We start from the raw sequence: 4,375 nt of genomic DNA on the forward strand, positions 1-4,375 counted from the left end.
CTTTGAGAGCTAATGCGTCCATTTTAGCTTGCATCATGTCTATAGAGCTTAGTTCATGCATTCCTCCTTGGGCTTCCTTCTTCTCCACTGTCGCTCGTTCGACTCCCCATGATTGATGGTTTTGAGCCATGTCTTTGATGAGGGCACTAGCTTCAGGGTAAGGTTTGTTCATCAGAGCACCGCCTGCGGCAGCGTCGATGGTCATCTTTGTGTTATAATGAATTCCATTATAGAAGGTTTGAATGATTAACCAATTTTCTAAACCATGATGTGGGCATGCTCGTAATAACTCTTTATATCTCTCCCAAGCTTCGAACAACGATTCTCCTTGGTTTTGGGTAAATCTAGTTATATGGTTTCGAAGAACGGCGGTCTTACTCGGGGGAAAATATCTAGCAAGAAAAACTCTTCTAAGGTTATCCCAAGTCGTAATGGAATTGGGTGGAAGGGAATCTAACCATGATAGGGCTTTATCTCTGAGGGAAAAAGGAAATAATCTTAAACGTATTGCCTCAGGAGAAGCTCCATTGGTTTTAAAAGTATCTGATAATTGAAGAAATATTTTTAAATGTTGGTTAGGATTCTCGGTAGCGAGACCCGTGAATTGTCTCTGTTGCACTAATTGCAACAAGGATGGTTTAAGTTCAAAATTATTGGCTGGGATGATTGGGTTTACTATACTAGAACTAGGTTCTTCGTTAGATGGTTGAGCGAAATCTTTAAGAGGTCTTTGGTTTTGATCTTCGGCCATAGCTCTCTTAATTCTATGAAAGAATAAATGTGCGCGAGCGTAACATTCAGGTTCCGCCAGAGGATTTACTAAACTTAAACTTTCGGTACTGCGAGTTCTTCGCATTGACCGGCGGGAAATAACCTAAGTCTAAACGATATAACAACAGAAAAATGAAATTTGACGAAACAAATCCCCGGCAACGGCGCCAAAAACTTGGTGCGTTGTTAAACTTGGTGTTCGCAAGTGTACGAACGCGTCAGAGTAATATAAAAGATTATCGAACCACAGAGACCAAGTGTCAATCTATCGTTATCTGTTGTTATGGTGTTTATCAAAGGCAGTCAAAATAGGTGTTTTTGTAGTGTGCAATGAAAAGTAAAGTATTGAAAATAGAATATAATTTATAAAGACAGGGTCGAATGTAATTCACATAATCAGCTGATAATCCAAGTACTTGCTAATAGAACTACTTATGGGCAATGTTTCCTACTTTGAAAAGAACTAATTTAACAGGAACTGTCGCTTTCGCGTATTCAGAACCGAGTTGTACTCCCTAATCAAACCCTCTTATTGTCACTTATAAAAAGGCGCGCATTGCGTTAGAGTAGTAACCCTATTTTTAAGAAATATAGTATCTTAACTAAGTTGAAAAGTATTATAACCTGGATTTCTTAACCAAAAGAGGTTCTTACGAACCATACTCTAAACTTATAAACGCGTCCGAAAATAGTTTTAAAATCTCTTTTCTTCTTGATGTTAAAAACTCCTAATGAACTAGACAAAGCGCTTTCGCTGTTTTTGAAATAGTTAAAAACAATTAAGTTTATAAAGACGTTGGACGGCTTTCGATCTTACCCAACGGAATTGAAGTGCGGGAAAACTTAAGTTGAAAGTTAAAATAACCCTTAAGTGTTTCTACGAACAATTGTATGGATTACTGGTTTAATTACGGTCCTTACATTCTAACCTTTTAGATTTAGTTAGACATGGTAAAGTAAAAGTGCATTAATTTAAATAAAAGCAGTGCGAGTGCGAAAAGTAAATAAAAGTAGTGCGAGTGCGGAAAGTAAATAATTTAAAGCGAGTGCGGGAAATAAATAAAGTAAAAGCGAGTGCGAGGAAATAAATAAAGTAAAAGCGAGTGCGAGGAAATAAATAAAGTAAAAGCGAGTGCGAGGAAATAAATAAAGTAAAAGCGAGTGCGGGAAATAAATAAAGTAAAGCGAGTGCGGGAAATAAATAAAGTAAAGGCGAGTAATAAAAACCTGCTCCAATCGGAGGCTGAGTAAATTGCAATGCGAAAAAGAAAATGGCGGCAGGATTAACTTCCTTCCAAAGTGCTCCAAACTCGATTACAGACTCTATCACAGACTTGATGACACAATTGTGGTAACACTCCAATGCGAAGCGACTACCACTATAAAATACTGAATATATGCCTAAGTGAAACAAATTTGCTTATGAGTTTGCATCTCTGTTCTAAGTTTGGATGGTTGTAAAACTGAATTCGCGTTTCTATTTATAGGAAAATAAAAAAGGTGGAATTGACTTGGATGCCCTTCAACTTGAAAATAGAGGAAACCGTTTCCTTCTTGTGGCGCCCGCCACAAGGCTATGGCGCCCGCCACAAGCACAAAGTGGGGCGCCTTAGTGGATGAAGTGGGTAAACGTGGGAGTTGAGGAAGTTGGACTTGGACACGTCATGGCTTGGTCTGTGGCGCCCTCCATGGGGTAAGCCATAAGCACAAAATGCTGAATTTTAGGTTTTTTAGCCCTTTTTCACTCCTTTTCTCGATCGGGGCTCCGATTAAAGTAAAAACCTGAAAACAAAGGAAAACACAGTAATAACACAACAAAATGACAATAAAATAACTAGAATGCATGTGAAATCGGAGTCGAAAATACGTAAATTTTAGTGTGATCAAAACTCCTTAGGTAAAACTTTCCAAATCAAAATCACTTTTCAACTAAGTTTAAGAGTCTTATTTCTTAAAAATAAGTTTACTACTTTAGCGTTCTACGCACCTTTTATAAAGTGACAATAAAAGGCCTTAATTTAAGGGTAAACTCGGTTCTGAATATGCGAAAGCGACAGTTCCTGTTAAATGGATTATTTTCAAGAGTAGAAAATATTGCCCCATAAGTAGTTCTATTTAGACAATCGAAGCATCGTTTAATTGACGTGAATTACATTCAAGCCTATCTTTATCTGCACTGTATTTATCATTTCCTTTATTTACTTTTATTTTACGACATCAATATCTCTTTTGTACCGCCTTAGATAAACATCGTAATAATAGTAATCAATAAATTGACGATTTGCTCTCTGTGGGATCGATATTCTTTTATATTACTCTGACGTGATTCGTGCACTTGCGAATATAGCGATCAAGTTTTTGGCGCCGTTGTCGGGGACCAACTTCGTCAAATTTCATACCCTGTCGTTACACTGTCTAGACTAAGGCATTATTAGTCGGTAAATGTGAAGAACCCGTAGTACCGGAAATTTAGTAGATCCCTTAGTGGAACCCGAACGTTACACTCGTACACGCCTCTTACTCATCCGAATTAAGAAAGCTATGGCCATGAATCGCGATCAGAGACCTCTTAAGGAATTTTCCCAACCCTCTGACAAGGAACCTAGTTCTAGTATAGTAAACCCCCTCATTCCTGCCAACAATTTCGAACTAAAACCATTTTTACTGCAATTAGTGCAACAGAGCCAATTCGCGGGTCTCGCTAATGAGAACCCAAATCAACATTTAAAAGTATTTATCCAACTAGCCGACACCTTTAAATCCAACGGTGCTTCACCTGATGCGATTCGTTTAAGATTATTTCCTTTCTCCGTCAGACATAGAGCATGTTCATGGGTTGATTCACTTCCAGCTAACTCAATAACTACCTGGGAAGACCTTAGAAGAGTATTCCTTGCTAGATATTTTCCCCCTAGTAAGATTGTTGTTCTTCGAAACCAAATAACTAGATTTACTCAAAACCAAGGAGAAACACTTTTTGAAGCTTGGGAGAGATACAAAGAGATATTAAGAGTCTGTCCACACCATGGCCTAGAACAATGGCTGATCGTTCATACCTTCTATAGTGGACTCCATTATAACACAAATATGAGCATCGACGCTGCCGTTGGTGGCGCGTTGATGAACAAACCTTACCCTGAAGCTTGTGACCTAATTGAGGATATGGCCCAAAACCATTACCAATGGGGAACTGAACGAGCATCAGTAGAGAAAAAGGAGACCCAAGGTGGAATACATGAGATAAGCTCTATGGACATGATGCATGAGAAAATGGACACTTTAGCCCTTAAGGTCGAACATATTTCTATAAACACTAACACCGCAGCGGTAATCCACACAGAGTGTGAACTTTGTGGATCTAAAGGACACGAATCGGCGGAATGTAACCTTTTGAACGACCTGAACACTGACCAAGTGAATTACGCCCAAGGTAACCCATGTTCAAACACCTACAATCCTAGATGGAAGAATCACCTGAATTTTTCCTATAAAAACCAGAACCCTATCTAAAATTATGCACCTCAAAGACCACAAGGTTATCAAGCCAAAAAACCAAATCAACCTATGCAAGTTGTGCCCCAGAAGTCTAACCTTGAGAAGATCA

General features: G+C 38.7%; 2 non-coding genes across 2 annotated transcripts; one reads left to right on the top strand and one right to left on the bottom strand.

Annotated features, from left to right (window-relative positions):
- The first annotated feature begins 260 nt into the window (after positions 1-260).
- LOC127099682 (small nucleolar RNA R71) lies at positions 261-367 on the top strand. Its single transcript, XR_007794159.1, has one exon. It is a non-coding gene; the product is annotated as a small nucleolar RNA R71 (small nucleolar RNA).
- A 3,329-nt stretch (positions 368-3,696) lies between these two features.
- LOC127099519 (small nucleolar RNA R71) lies at positions 3,697-3,803 on the bottom strand. Its single transcript, XR_007794012.1, has one exon. It is a non-coding gene; the product is annotated as a small nucleolar RNA R71 (small nucleolar RNA).
- Positions 3,804-4,375: the final 572 nt, after the last annotated feature.

The sequence above is a fragment of the Lathyrus oleraceus genome, chromosome 6 (assembly GCF_024323335.1).
Source record: "Lathyrus oleraceus cultivar Zhongwan6 chromosome 6, CAAS_Psat_ZW6_1.0, whole genome shotgun sequence".
Lineage (NCBI taxonomy): Eukaryota > Viridiplantae > Streptophyta > Magnoliopsida > Fabales > Fabaceae > Lathyrus > Lathyrus oleraceus.